Consider the following 15311-nt stretch of genomic DNA (forward strand, 5'->3'; position numbering starts at 1 on the left):
TTTCATATACAGTTGTATGCAAAAGTTTGAGCACCCCTCACCAGCTTACATATTTCATTGATTTTTGAAGTAAAGACAATCTCTGAAGCAAACTTAAAAAAAATAACTAGACAGAACTCGACACCAACGGCATCGATGGGGATGCCTCCGCCTGGTAGACCACACACCTTATTAAGTTGTGATTTGGGGATGGACATTTGACCTCACAGTAATCTTGACCTGGTGAAATTACTTGTAGTAGCCTTGGAGATATTGTGTTCACAAGGTTTTCAGACAGACATTTGACCTCACAGTGACCTTGACCTTAGACCTTTTGATCTCAAAATCTAATCAGTTTATCTTTGTCCCCAAATGGTGAAAGTTTGGTGAAATTCCTTTCATCTGCCTTGGAGACATTGTGTTCACAAGGTTTTCAGACAGACATTTGACCTCACAGTGACCTTGACCTTAGACCTTTTGATCTCAAAATCTAATCAGTTTATCTTTGTCCCCAAATGCACAAATGGTGAATGTTTGGTGAAATTCCTTTCATCTGCCTTGGAGATATTGTGTTCACAAGGTTTTTGGACAGACATTTGACCTCACAGTGACCTTGACCTTAGACCTTTTGATCTCAAAATCTAATCAGTTCATGTTTGTCCCAAAGCGCACAAATGGTGAAAGTTTAGTGAAATTCCTTTCATTAGCCTTTGAGATATCGCGTTCACAAGGTTTCGGGACAGACGGACAACCCGAAAACATAATGCCTCCTGCACCTTACGGTGGCAGAGGCATAAAAAATAAAAAGTAGACTAACAAGCCTGGTCCTTCTTGTTACAAATTTGTACATAATATATTTAAAAGAGAAAGGAAGTTGTCACATGTACATTGGAGCATAGTGAAATTCTTTTCTTTACATATCCCAGCTTGTTAGGAAGCTGGGATCCGAGCACAGTGTGAGCCATGAGATGACATCCCTGGAGCAGAGACGGTGAAGGGCCTTGCTTAGGGGCCCAACAATGGCAGCATGGCAGTGCTGGGACTTTGACCCTGACTTTCACATCAGTAACACACAACCTGAGCCACCACTGCCAGTATTTAATCAGTTGACCTGCTGGATACAATGATATTTTCATATACAGTAGATATAAAAAGTGTACACACCCCGTTAAAGTGATAGTTTTTTTACATCAGAAAAACCTGAGACCACGATAAATCATTTCAAAACTTTTCCCACCTTTAATGTGACCTATAACCTGTACAATTCAATTGAAAAACAAACAAATCTGTTAGGGGAAAAACATAAAAAAATAAAAAACGTACAATAAGCTGGTTGCATAAGTGTGCACACCCTTAAACTAATACTTTGTTGAAGCACCTTTTGATTTAATTACAGTATTCTGTCGTTTGGGGTAGGAGTCTATCAGCCTGCCACATTTAGACTTAGCAGTATTTGCCCACTCTTCCTTGCAAAAGTGCTCAAAATCTGTCAGATTGCGAGGGTATCTCTTGTGCACGGCCCTCTTCAGGTCCCCCCACAGATTTTCAATTGGATTTAGGTCTGGGCTCTGGCTGGGCCATTCCAAAACTTTTTTGGGGTCATTGTCATGCTGAAAGATGAAATTCCTCTTCATCTTCAGCTTTCTAGCAGACACCTGAAGGTTTTGAGCCAAAATTGACTGGTATTTAGAACTATTCATAATTCCCTCCACCTTGACTAAAGCCCCTGTTCCAGCTGAAGAAAAACAATCCCAAAACATGATGCTGCTGCCACCATGCTTCATCGTGGGTATGGTGTTCTTTTGGTGATGTGCAGTGTTGTTTTTGTGCCAAACATACCTTTTGGAATTGTGGCCAAAAAGTTCAACCTTGGTTTCATCAGACCATAACACATTTTCCCACGTGTTTGGGAGAGTTGATGTATTATTTGCAAAATTTAGCCGGGCCTGGATGTTTTTCTTTGACTCTACCTCATAGTCCAGACATATGGAGAATACAGGAAATTGTTGTCACATGTAGTACACAACCAGTACTTGCCAGAAATTCCTGCAGTTCCTTCAGTGTTGCTGTAGGCCTCTTGGCAGCCTCCCGAACCAGTTTTTGTCTTGACTTTTCATCAATTTTGGAGGGACGTCCAGTTCTCGGTAATGTCACTGTTGTCCCATATTTCCTCCACTTCTTGATGGCTGTCTTCACTGTGCTCCATGGTATATCTAATGCTGTGGAAATGTTTTTGTCCCCTTCTCCTGACTGATTCTTTTCAACAATGAGATCCCGTCAATGCTTTGTAAGCTCTCTGTGAACCCTGGCTTTTGCTGGAGGATGCAACTGAGTAAAGGTTTGAACTTTATTTGGGGTTAATCAGAGTCATTTTAATTGATGGTGGGTGTGTACCCCAAAAGACTGAATGCTGCAATGAAATCAAAAGGTGCTTCAACAAACTATTAGTTTAAGGGTGTGCACACTTACGCAACCAGCTTATTGTACGTTTTTTATTTGTTTTTCCCCGTAACAGATTTGTTTGTTTTTCAACTGAATTGTACAGGTTATAGGTCACATTAAAGATGGGAAAAGTTTTGAAATTATTTATCGTGGTCTCATTTTTTTACATCAGAAAAACCTATCATTTTAACGGGGAGTGTACACTTTTTATATCCACTGTAAATGAGACATTACTGAGAAACTTGGACGGATGCACGGGTAGACAGACGCATGAACAATCCAAAAACATAGTGCCACCTAGTGGTGGAGGCATAATAATAACAACATTTTTCCCCAAATGTTTCTCAAATTGATTACCTTAAAAAATAGAAGAAAGAAAATGTAGTGTGTGCAAATGTTCGGACATCAGTACTTAGTAACACCCCCTTGGGCACCCATTTTATCACAGCTTGCAAAGGCTTTTTTGTAGCCATGTAGGAATCGTTCGTTTATTGTTTAAGAATTTTTCAACCACAATTTTTTGTTACAGAACATTTCTAGTTCTGAGTTATTCTTGGGCGACCTTGCATTCACAACATGTTTAAGATATACCCACAAATTTTCAACAATATTCAACTCTGAGGGCTGTAAGGACCATTCCAAAAGTTTCAGCTTATATTTCTTGAAGTAGCTCATGGTGGAATTTGAGGTATGTTTTGAATCATTGTCCAGTTGTAGAAGCCAGTCTGTTATCAGCATTGGCTGTGTCACATTTATTTCCAGAATTTGCTGTTATATACTAGAATCCATCTTCCATCTACCCATACAATGTTTACTGTGCCACGGACTGCCACACAACCCCATGCATAATAGATCCACTCCAGGCTAAATAGTTTGGAAGATATTCTTTTCATCAAACCGTACTCCTTTTTTTTCACCTTTGCTGAGTGTTGCCAATAAGTTCAAATTTTTTTACTTCATCTGTCCTTAGCACTTATTTCCCAAATGCCTCTGGCTTATCCAGATGTTGTTTTGTATACACCAGACATTGACTTTTGCAATAAGGTCACAGGTAAGCTTTCCATGCAGATCATGTTTGTGCAAGCAACGCTGCAGAATCGAACAGTGCACCACTCATGTGTCAGATCAACCTTCCTGCAGGCCCTTGCTGTTATTTGGAGATTTTGCTTTGCCTTTCTGCCCAGCATACAGTCCATTGTATTTAAAAGTCTTCATAGTTTTCTGCATCTTGACTTCCACAGTTCCTCTTAAGTGCATTCCTGTGCTTTGTAAGCATCGATAAACTTAACTCAGTAGCTGCTTAGAGGAGCCCATGTTTGTTGTGTTCACAATTCTTGCCCTGAGTAACAAATCTTAACAAATAAACCAGGCTTAACAAGTTAATTTAGTTTTGAGACTTTGCTCAAGACTTGAAGGGTGTCCAAACTTTTGCACATGCTATAATTATGATTTTATTATTTCCTGTTTTTTAATTTAATTGAATATAAATTAACTGTGCATTAAGGTTTTCAGATTTTTTTTAAGCATTTGCTGCAGAGGTTGTTTTTACGGCTTTTCACTTCAAAAATCAACAGTGTGTGAGTTGGACTGTGATGAGTACCAAACCATTTGCAAACAAATGTACACTTACAATGGTGTTTGAAAGTTTGTGAACCCTTTAGAATTTGCTATATTTCTGCATAAATATGACCTAAAACATCATCAGATTTTCACACAAGTCCTAAAAGTAGATAAAGAGAACCCAGTTAAACAAATGAGACAAAAATATTATACTTGGTCATTTATTTATTGAGGAAAATGATCCAATATTACATATCTGTGAGTGGCAAAAGTATGTGAACCTCTGGGATTAGCAGTTAATTTGAAGGTGAAATTAGAGTCAGGTGTTTTCAATCAATGGGATGACAATCAGGTGTGAGTGGGCACCCTGTTTTAATTAAAGAACAAGGATCTATCAAAGTCTGATCTTCACAACACGTTTGTGGATGTGTATCATGGCACGAATAAAGGAGATTTCTGAGGACCTCAGAAAAAGCATTGTTGATGCTCATCAGTCTGGAAAAGGTTACAAAACCATCTCTAAAGAGTTTGGACTCCACCAATCCACAGTCAGACAGACTGTGTACAAATGGAGGAAATTCAAGACCATTGTTACCCTCCCCAGGAGTGGTCGACCAACAAAGATCACTCCAAGAGCAAGGCGTGTAATAGTTGGCGAGGTCACAAAGGACCCCAGGGTAACTTCTAAGCAACTGAAGGCCTCTCTCACATTGGGTAATGTTAATGTTCATGAGTCCACCATCAGGAGAACACTGAACAACAATGGTATGCATGGCAGGGTTGCAAGGAGGAAGCCACTGCTCTCCAAAAAGAACATTGCTGCTCGTCTGTAGTTTGCTAAAGATCACGTGGACAAGCCAGAAGGCTAATGGAAAAATGTTTTGTGGACGGATAAGACCAAAATAGAACTTTTTGGTTTAAATGAGAAGCGTTATGTTTGAAGAAAGGAAACACTGCATTCAAGCATAAGAACCTTATCCCATCTGTGAAGCATGGTGGTGGTAGTATCATGGTTTGGGCCTGTTTTGCTGCATCTGGGCCAGGACGGCTTGCCATCATTGATGGAACAATGAATTCTGAATTATACCAGCAAATTCTAAAGGAAAATGTCAGGACATCTGTCCATGAACTGAATCTCAAGAGAAGGTGGGTCATGCAGCAAGACAACGACCCTAAGCACACAAGTCGTTCTACCAAAGAATGGTTAAAGAAGAATAAAGTCAATGTTTTGGAATGGCCAAGTCAAAGTCCTGACCTTAATCCAATCGAAATGTTGTGGAAGGACCTGAAGCGAGCAGTTCATGTGAGGAAACCCACCAACATCCCAGAGTTGAAGCTGTTCTGTACGGAGGAATGGGCTAAAATTCCTCCAAGCCAGTGTGCAGGACTGATCAACAGTTACTGGAAACGTTTAGTTGCAGTTCTTGCTGCACAAGGGGGTCACACCAGATACTGACAGCAAAGGTTCACATACTTTTGCCACTCACAGATATGTAATATTGGATCATTTTCCTCAATAAATAAATTACCAAGTATAATATTTTTGTCTCATTTGTTTAACTGGGTTCTCTTTATCTACTTTTAGGACTTGCATGAAAATCTGATGATGTTTTAGGTCATATTTATGCAGAAATATAGAAAACTCTAAAGGGTTGACAAACTTTCAAGCACCACTGTAATAATTAAGGCCCTAGTTATCCTACTTAATGTGTTGTGATAAGCACTTGGAGCAGTTTGGCAGTGCAATGTGTCGATCGGCTCCTCAGGGACATGATGACGTGTTTTGGGGAATTTTTATCTGGGAAACCATTCTGTTCCTGTAGACCATCACCTCCCATTGCTTCTGCATCTGTCACTTTATCTTTCTGTTACCACACAAACACACAGTGATGGGGGACACGACGAGCGGGAACAGGCTGAACTGGACATTTGTACAGGATAATGTTTAAAAAAAATACACATTAAAATTTTTTAAAGGTACTGGAAATATAATTTTTAAATAAATTCATATTAATTTCAATTATTATTTTTTAGCTCATAAATGAGGAGCTCTGTTTCTGATCTTCAAGCTTAATCATAAGAACCTTTCCTAAAAGTAAATCAATCAAATTGGTGTTTCGGAGCCTGATGTGCCTGTCCCTTAGGACAGTATGTCTAGAAAAATCTCATCTCTCATCTCATTATCTCTAGCCGCTTTATCCTGTTCTACAGGGTCGCAGGCAAGCTGGAGCCTATCCCAGCTGACTACAGGCGAAAGGTGGGGTACACCCTGGACAAGTCGCCAGGTCATCACAGGGCTGACACACAGACACAGACAACCATTCACACTCACATTCACACCTACGGTCAATTTAGAGTCACCAGTTAACCTAACCTGCATGTCTTTGGACTGTGGGGGAAACCGGAGCACCCGGAGGAAACCCATGCGGACACGGGGAGAACATGCAAACTCCGCACAGAAAGGCCCTCGTTGGCCACGGGGCTCGAACCCGGACCTTCTTGCTGTGAGGTGACAGCGCTAACCACTACACCACCGTGCTGCCCATCTAGAAAAATAAATACAAAAATATTTGTGTCTTAATTTTATAGTTCATCACATTCAGGAAAGCTCTTCAAAGTTTCTGATGATGCTTCTGTACTAGACTCGTGTCAATTACATTATCGGCATTTAGCAGATGCTCTTACCCAGAGCGATGTACAACATACCCAGAGCAGCCTAGGAAGCAATTGGGGGTTAGGTGCCTTGCTCAAGGGCACTTCAGCCATTCCTGCTGGTCCAGGGAATCAAACCGGTGACCTTTTGGTCCCAAAGCTGCTTCTCTAACCATTAGACCATGACTTCCCCTAATTAAATGCATATATGCCCCACCTCCAGGGTCATGTCTTCCTCTACAGTAGAAGCATGTTAACAGGAATCATGGTTTGTGGGTGTATTTTAGGCAATGTGTCTTCCTGCATGCCATTTCCTTTGCCAACTATTGCTTTCTGGAGAAAACAATGGTTGGAGATTATTCATTTGGAAGAAGGTGGAATTTGTGAAAGTTGGTGATTTTGTAACAGACATTTTTCAGAGGAGTGTTTTACCAACTTGGGGCTGTTCAATGCTAAAATGTTGCTACCTCAGACTGATAGAAAATGCAATTCCATCTTTATACATTGTCAGGGCTTCTCCATCAGTATGAGTAAATAATATCATTTGCTCTATCAGTAAAAGCCTCCCAATGATGATCCTGCAGCTCATCTTAAGCATCAGTGTTGTTGACACTCAACCTTGGCTCAAACATGTATGGCATACAATTGTACACAATTGTTTGGACAACCCTGGCCAAATTATATATTTTTGTTGATTTTGACATTTAAAACAATTAAACACAAACTCTATAGCAAACTAACTCATGAAAAACTAACATTTTTCATTCAGCAAATGCTGTTACCTATTATTTGATTAACTTAAGTAATAGGGATAAAACAGTAATTATAGTGTGTGCAAAAGTTTGGACAAGCCTCTAGTTGTAAAGTCTCAGAACTTATGTCAGGAATGGTTGAGAGATGGATGTAAGTGCAGAAGGTGTCTCATCTCATCTCATTATCTCTAGCCGCTTTATCCTGTTCTACAGGGTCTCAGGCAAACTGGAGCCTATCCCAGCTGACTACAGGCGAAAGGTGGGGTACACCCTGGACAAGTCGCCAGGTCATCACAGGGCTGACACATAGACACAGACAACCATTCACACTCACATTCACACCTACGGTCAATTTAGAGTTACCAGTTAACCTAACCTGCATGTCTTTGGACAGTGGGGGAAACCAGAGCACCCGGAGGAAACCCACGCGGACACGGGGAGAACATGCAAACTCCGCACAGAAAGGCCCTCGCCGGCCACGGGGCTTGAACCCGGACCTTCTTGCTGTGAGGCGACAGCGCTAACCACTACACCACCGTGCCGCCGTGCAGAAGGTGTGTTTATTAATAAAAGTGAAGACAGGTAAACAATCCAGAACAGCAGGCAAAATCATAAAACGGTGAAACAGGCAATAGGTTGAGCAAGGCACAAACAGGCCATCAAAGACTAGGCAGGAACCAAACACGAGAAATAGAAAATCAGGGATCAGGAAACCAGGAAAATAATCAAGGAACACAGCTTGGTAAAGTGTCAGCAACGCAACTCAATACTTTGCAGAGTAATTGTGCTTTCACAGTCTTTCTACTGGTGCGCTGATTGCGCCATAATCCTGTGTAGGTTTGAGTCATTTACGGCACACATGCAAGAGTCCTCTTGGTGTGTGCGCTGTTCGGAGTGCGCCTGAGAGTCTATCTGATCCATGGAGGTGTGATAGAAGCACCCCCGCAGAAGCTTAAATCCATCTTCCCTAGTCCTGGGGATAACGCTGGTATCCAGCCTGACGCTGGATACCATGCCATCGGTGCTCCGCTCTGTGCTGACATGGCACTGGATTCTTGGCTCAGGTGGGGGCTTGGGCTTGGGCTCTGGACAGGACCTGGACCCTGGACTGGATGTGGGCTTGGGATCAGGATAGGACTTGGATGCTGGACTGGACATGGGCTCGAGCTCCAGGCAGGACTTGGGCTTGAGCTCCTGACTCAACATGGACTTGAGCTCTTGAATGGACATGGGCTCGAGTGCTTGACCGGACCTGGATTCTGGACTGGATATGGGCTCAAGCTTTGGACATGACTTGGACTCTGAACTGGATATGGGCCCGAGCTCTGGACTGGACATGGATTTGGGCTCAGGATAGGACTTGTGTTCCTGACTGGACTTGGGCTCGAGCTTTGGACAGGACTTGGGCTTGGAGTCACCCAAGTGCTTCGTACAGGCCATTTCATGGGAAGTAGTAGTAGAAGAAGAAGAAGCCTTTATTTGTCATACTTACACTCAAGCACAAACATAGTGAAATGTTTCCTCAGCATTTAACCCATCTAAAGCAGTGAACACACACATGCACACACATGTGAGCAATGAGCGCACACATATACCCAGAGCAGTGGGCAGCTATGCTACAGCACCAAAGGAGCAGTTGGGGGTTGGGTGCCTTTCTCAAGAGCTGTGAGGTGACAGTGCTAACCACTACACCACCGCGCCGCCCAGTAGATAGGGAAACGGCACAATCACAACCTCCAAATTCACCTGAGAACTGTCCTCTTTGACTCATGTATGTGCTGCCCTGATTTCAAGGTCAACTCATCACCTGGGCAAATGTTTCTCCTGCCACAGAGCACCCCAGCAGTCAAAGAACCTATGAACTCCTCCAGAATAAGTACTGGTGGAAGAACATGGTGTCCGAAATTAACCACTTTGTTTCATCCTGCTCCACCTGTGCCCAAGCGAAAGTGCCTCGGGCTCTGTCTGCCAGGAAGCTCCGTCTGCTCCTGGTACAGTACCTCAACGACCCTGGTCACATATAGCCATCGATTTCATCACTGACCTACCCTGATCGCAAGGTAACACAGTCATCCTGGTTGTCACTGATCGCTTTTCCAAGGCCCTCAAGCTCATTCCTCTGTCCAGCCTACCCACTGCATTTGAAACTGCAGAACCCCTGTTTAATCACATTTTCCGATATTATGGCATCCCAGTTGACATTGTCAGCGACTAGGGTTCCGAGTTCATCTCCAGGGTATAGACCAAGTTTATGGACAGATTAGGGGCATCTGTGAGCCTAACCTCAGGATACCATCCACAATCCAACGGCCAGGTGAAGTGCGCTAACCAGCAAGTCAGGTGCTTCCTCAAGCTCTTCTGTATGAAGAATCAAAAGGATTGGGCACGGCTCCTTCCTTGGGCCGAATATGCCCAGAACTTGTTAAAACACTGCCATCCAGTTAACACTGTTTCAGTGCATCCTGGGTTATCAATCATCACTCATCCCCTGGGATAATTCCCCAACATAAATCGTGGCAGTGGACTCCTGGTTTAAGAGGAGCAAGCAGGTGTGGGAGAAGGTTCATCAGAGGCTGGAGCAGGTCAACAGCAAGGACAAACAATATGCAGACAAACATCAAGGGGAGACTCCTGAATATGCCCCAGATGACCAAGTGTGGGTGTGCACTAGGGATCTACGAGAGCCCAACTCTTGCCAGAAGCGCGAAGCCCAATACATTGGTCCGTATAAAGTAATCCGTAGAATCAATGAAGTCTCCTACAAGTTGGAACTCCCACCTCACTGCAGAATGGCTCCCATGTTCCATAGGTCATGCCTGAAACCCACCATCCAAGGCTCCCTAGCTACAAACACACCCATCAGAGAACCTCCCCCCTCCGTGAAATGGGAGGAAGACCCAATATACCAAGTACACAAGATCCTCAGTTCTCGGTACAGACAGGGGCAACTAGAGTACTTAGTGGACTGGGAAGGGTATGGCCTGAAGGAACGCAGCTGGGTAAATGCTCAAGACATCTTAGACCCACTCCTCACTCAGGAATTCCACACTGAACACCCAGACAAGCCAGCACCAAGAAGAAGAGGTCATCCCAGAAAGGAGATTGCTCCCAGAGTGAGCACCTCTGGGGTGGAGGGTGGGGGTGTTCTGTCATTAATAGCACTGAAAACCTGAGTTCAGAGCAGCCTCCAAACATGCCTGCTCCGGACTACATTTCCCAAGCACCACAGCACCCCTCATCTCCCGAATTCTAGGAAGTACACCTGTTTCCCATTTCCCCGTAATTACTCCCCTATATAAGCCCAGCACTCACAAATGCTCACTGTGAAGTATTGTTCTGTGTCCACATACCTGATCATACTGAGCCTTGCAGTCCCGTTCTGACTTTCAGTGACTTTGACCTCCTTTGCATGCTTTCATGGACTTTGAGTTTTCACCTGTTATCTGACACGACGTTCGTTAATCGACCGACCCTTGCCTGTCCCCTACTATGTCTTTCGATTGCTGATTTGGATTTGGTTACCAGTTTGTGATGCACCCACTCTCCCCTGTGTTTGCATCTGTAAGTGCCTGTACCCTGACAATAAAAACTATCCAGTTGTTATAACCCATTCCCTGATCTGCAGTTTTAAGAGTTAGACTGACCCGAATTCAAAGTTTCTGGGGGAAATAAAGTTAAATCTTGACTAATCCAGTAAAATGTGAAGTATAAATGAATTTAAAGAAATAAAACCGAAAGAAAACAAGTTGGGCATAAAGGTGATAGAATCACATTGCAAATGAAAACAAACCATAAGTGAGTTTGACACTGTCATAAAATTCCCCTGAAATATTTTACAACATTTGTGATGGTTAATGTGTACCATACAATAAATAAATAAATTACAATGAATGTCTGAATGAAACGAAGAATAACCACATATTTATTTTATTGAGGTATTTGATCATGTTTCTCCAATTTCAATGAATTCTTCTTCTTCTTTTGGCTGCACCCAATTAGGGGTCACCACAGCGGATCTTTCATCTCCATTGCTCCCTGTCTTCTGCATCCTTCTCTACCACACCTGCCACTTTCATGCCCTCTCTCACCACATCCATGTATCTCCTCTTTGGCCTTCCTTGTTTTTGTTTTCCTGGCAGCTCCATCCTCAACATTCTCCTCCCCACATCCTCTGCATCTCTTCTCAGAATGTGCCCATACCATCTCAGTCTCATCTCTCTTAGCTTAATTCCCAAGCTCTCCACATGTGCTGTCCCTCTGATGTGTTCGTTCCTTATCCTGTCCAACCTTGTCACTTCCATCGCAAACCTCAACATCCTCAACTCCACCACCTCCAACTTTGCCTCCTGTCTCTTTGTTAAGGGTACGGTCTCCAATCCATACATCACAGCTGGTCTCACTACTGTCTTACACATCTTACCTTTCATTTTTGCTTGGACTTTCCTATCACAAATGACTCCCGAAATCCTTCTCCAACTGCTCCACCCTGCCTGCACTCTCTTTCTCACCTCACTATCACAGCCCCCATTTTCCTGCACAGTTGACCCCAGGTACTTGAATTCACCAACTTTCTTTACGTCTACTCCTTGCATCTTCACTACACTCTCATCTCCATTCTCACTGATGCACTTGTATTCTGTTTTGCTACTGCTCACCTTCATTCCTCTTCATTCCAATGCATACCTCCATCTCTCCAAACCCAACTCAACCTCCTTTCTATTTTCACCACATATCACAATATCATCCGCAAACATCATGCTCCATGGTGACTGTTGCCTCATTTCGTCCGTCAAGCTATCCATCACTATGGCAAACAAAAAAGGACTCAAAGCAGATCCTTGATGGAGTCCCACCTTCACCTTGAACCATTCAGTTGTTCCAACTGCACACCTCACTGCTGTTTCACTGTTCTCATACATGTCTTGCACCACTCTAATATACTTCTCATTCACTCCACTCTTTCTCATACAATACCATAACTCATCTCTCGGCACTCTATCGTATGCCTTCTCCAGGTCTACAAACACACAATGTAGCTTTCTCTGGCCTTCTCTGTACTTCTCCATTAACATTCTTAAAGCAAAAATTGCATCCGACGTGCTCTTCCTTGGCATAAACCCATACTGCTGTTCACAAATTGCTACCTCTCTTCTCAGTCTCGCCTCCAATACCCTTTCCCATAACTTCATGGTGTGGCTCATCAGTTTTATTCCTCTGTAATTACTGCATCTCTGTACATCTCCCTTATTCTTGTATACTGGGACTAGCACACTCTTTCTCCATTCATTTGGCATTTTCTCATTCTCTAGGATCTTATTAAACAATCTCATTAGGAACTCCACAGCCATCTCACCCAAACACCTCCAAGCCTCAATCGGGATACCATCTGGTCCGACTGCTTTCCCAGTCTTCATTCTTTTCATGGCTGCCCTCACCTCATCCTTACTAACCAACTCTGCTCCCTGATTTGCTGTCTCCAATGAATCTGACCTTTTCTCTCTTGGATTCTCCTCATTTAATAAATCCTCAAAGTACTCTTTCCACCTTCTTAATACACTCTCTTTGTTTGTCAGCACATTTCCATTTACATCTTTCATCACTCTTACCTGCTGTACATCCCTTGCTTCCCTGTTTCTCTGCCTAGCTAGTCTGTACAGGTCTTTCTCTCCTTCTTTGGTCTCCAGTCTTTTGTACAACTCCTGGTATGCATCTGCTTTTGCCTTCGCTACCGCTCTTTTTACCTTCTGTCTCGCCTCTCTGTATAACTGCATGCTTTCCTCGTCTCTCTGATCGTCCCTATTCTTCTTTGCTAGGCTCTTCTCTTTTATAATTTCCTGCACTTCTTTGTTCCACCACCATGTCTCCTTGTCTTCCTTCCTCCTTCCCGATGACCACCTTACTACCTTCCTTGCTGCATCTCTTACTAGTACAGCAGTAGTATTCCAATCTTCTGGCAGACTTCCATGACCGCTCAATGCTCGTCTCATTTCATCCCTAAACTCCTTCTGATGTTCAACCTCTTTTAGTTTCCACCACTTAATCTTCGGCTCCACTATTTCACGCTTCCTCTTTTTCACTTTCAAGCTCATCCTGCACACGACCACTTGATGTTGTCTAACTACACTCTCCCCTGCCATCACTTTACAGTCTCCAATCTCCTTCAGATTACCCCTTTTGCAGAGTATGTAGTCCACCTGTGTAGATCTTCCTCCACTCTTAAACGTCACCCTGTGCTGCTCTTTCTTCTCGAAGTATGTATTGACTATTGCCAAATTCATCCTCTTTGAAAAATCAACCACCATTTGCCCTTCCACATTTCTCTCTCTTACACCATATCTGCGCATCACGTCCTCATCTCCTCTGTTTCCCTCGCCAACATGTCCGTTGAAATCTGCTCCTATCAGCACGCACTCCTCCCTTGGCATACTTTCAACCACTTCATCCATTTTTTCCCAGAAAGACTCATATCTAATTATAGATTATTAGACTTTGAATTTTGATTAATTCAAAGTCTAATGATCTATAATTATATATTACGATATGGTTACTTTTACACATGCACTTGTTATAATGTTGAGCCCTGCATGTGCATGATGAAATATCAACATAATTTCACAAAGTACTCAAATCACAAAAATAGCAATGAACATGAATTGGTAACTGATGAAGAAACAGATGGAAGCCCGCTTCAGCATGATTCACCTAAATCAAGCCTCAATATCACCATTGTACATCAGCATCTTGAGCTGCTTTGAATTTTCCAGGGTGAGGCGTTCCTGCTTATAATGCCCAGGTATCTTTTTTATCCAATCAGTGTGCACACTGATCATAAGCCCTCGCGTAATTTACAACATTGTGGGACGTTGATAGTTTGTTGACAACCTGGTTTACACAAAGATTTGATTACTTTTTGCCAAAAGAAAGAAGAAAAAAAAAAACTCGCTGTATAGTTGTGTGGATTGAATTTCTTGGGTTTTGAAACTGGATGCCGACAAACCCTGTTTTCCATATCAGAATGGCAGTTCTGTTTCAGACAAGCGATTGCGCAATTTCCACGTTTTATTCGTCTCATCTCATCTCATTATCTCTAGCTGCTTTATCCTGCTCTACAGCAGGGGTCTTCAATCCTATCCGCAAAGGGCCGGTGTAGCTGCAGGCTTTCATTACAGCCAAATTGGAGGCTCACTTGATTGTTGACTGGAGACGAGGGTGAAATGATTAAACAAGTGAAATCAGGTGTAGCTCCTGCTTGGTTGGAATGAAAGCCTGCAGCCACACTGGCCCTTTGTGGATAGGATTGAAGACCCCTGCTCTACAGGGTCGCAGGCAAGCTGGAGCCTATCCCAGCTGACTACGGGCGAAAGGCAGGGTACACCCTGGACAAGTCGCCAGGTCATCACAGGGCTGACACATAGACACAGACAACCATTCACACTCACATTCACACCTACGGTCAATTTAGAGTCACCAATTAACCTAACCTGCATGTCTTTGGACTGTGGGGGAAACCGGAGCACCCAGAGGAAACCCACGCAGGCATGGGGAGAACATGCAAACTCTACACAGAAAGGCCCTCGCCGGCCACAGGGCTTGAACCCGGACCTTCTTGCTGTGAGGCGACAGCGCTAACCACTACACCACCATGCCGCCACGTTTTATTCGTGATCATTGAAAATCATCATCCCTATGCTTAAAAACAAAACAAGGCATGGTGAATCATGGTCAGTATCCATCCATCTATCCATTTTCTATGTCGCTTATCCATTACGGGTCATGGGTGAGCTGGATATTGGGCGAAGGCCGGGGTACACTCTGAACAGGTCGCCAGTCTGTTTGGGCCAACACAGAGACACAGGCAACCGGTCACACTCACATTCACACCTATGGGCAATTTAGTGTAGCCAATTGACCTAATCCACATGTCTT

The sequence above is a fragment of the Neoarius graeffei genome, chromosome 12, assembly GCF_027579695.1.
Source record: "Neoarius graeffei isolate fNeoGra1 chromosome 12, fNeoGra1.pri, whole genome shotgun sequence".
In the NCBI taxonomy this organism is placed as follows: Eukaryota; Metazoa; Chordata; class Actinopteri; order Siluriformes; family Ariidae; genus Neoarius; species Neoarius graeffei.